Raw genomic sequence first — 1,123 nt, 5'->3', positions numbered from 1 at the left:
ATGAACAAACATCTCCATCAATAAGCACTAGTGATTGGGTCCCAGTGGGAACCGTGTGAATGGAGTGGCGACCCTGCTGTGGCTGAAGGGCACAGGAAGCAGAAGTCAGCAACAGAGCGGCTGTGTTTGTGAGTGGGAAGCATCATCAGAAAGGACAGGAGAATTCTGGGAAGAAAGAAGCCCATTCCTCTACAGTCTTTTACCCAGCCACAGAAGAAGCAAGATGTAACTGCCTCACTGAATAAGGTACCGAGCCATGTGGCTAATATAGATTAAAGAAAATGAGTTAATATACGAGTTAATAAGAAGCCTGAGCTAATGGGCCAATTAGTTTATAACTAAAAAAAATAAAGAAAGAAAGAAAAGAAAGAACCTCAATCGAGAAAATGGCTCCATTACGTTGGGTTGTAGGCAAGTCTTTGGGCAAGCCTTTTCTTAAATAAGTAAATAAATTTTTATTATAAATACAAATATATAATTTATTTATTTATTTTACATACCAGCCACAGTTTCTTTTCTCTCCTTTTCTCCTAGTCCCTATCTCCCACTCTTTTCCCATACCCCAACCCACTTCCCCTTCATTTATGTATAGGAAAGTACAGGTTTCCCATGAGTATCAACAAAGCATATCATGTTGCAGTAAGACTAAGCACCTCTCTATGTATTAAGGCTGGGCAAGGTGACCCAGTATGAATAGTAGGGTCCCAAAAGTCTATAAAAGGGCCAGAGACAGCTCCTGTTCCTGCTGTAAGGAGTCACACAAGAGGACCAAGTTACACTACTGTAATATATTTGCAGAGTGCCTAGTTCAGTCCCTGATTGCTGGTTCAGTCTCTGTGAGCCCCTATGAGCTCAAGTTAGTTGATTCTGTGAGTTTTCTTGTGGTTTCCTTGGCCCCTCTGGCTCCTACAATCCTTTCTCCCCCTTCGTCAGCAGGATTCCCTGAAGTTCGCCCAATGTTTTGCTATGGGACTGCATCTGTTTCCATCAGTCGCTGAATGAAGTCTCTATGACAACAGTTGGGCTCGGCACAAATCTGGTCACAGGAGTGGCCAGATCAGGTTACATGTCACTATTGCTAGGATTCTTATCTAGGGTCATTCTTGCAGACTCCTGGGAGCAA

The sequence above is a fragment of the Microtus oregoni genome, unplaced genomic scaffold (genome assembly GCF_018167655.1).
Source record: "Microtus oregoni isolate MIOR12 unplaced genomic scaffold, Mior012 000012F_ref0000307, whole genome shotgun sequence".
In the NCBI taxonomy this organism is placed as follows: Eukaryota; Metazoa; Chordata; class Mammalia; order Rodentia; family Cricetidae; genus Microtus; species Microtus oregoni.
Note: the sequence above shows the minus strand (reverse complement) of the source record.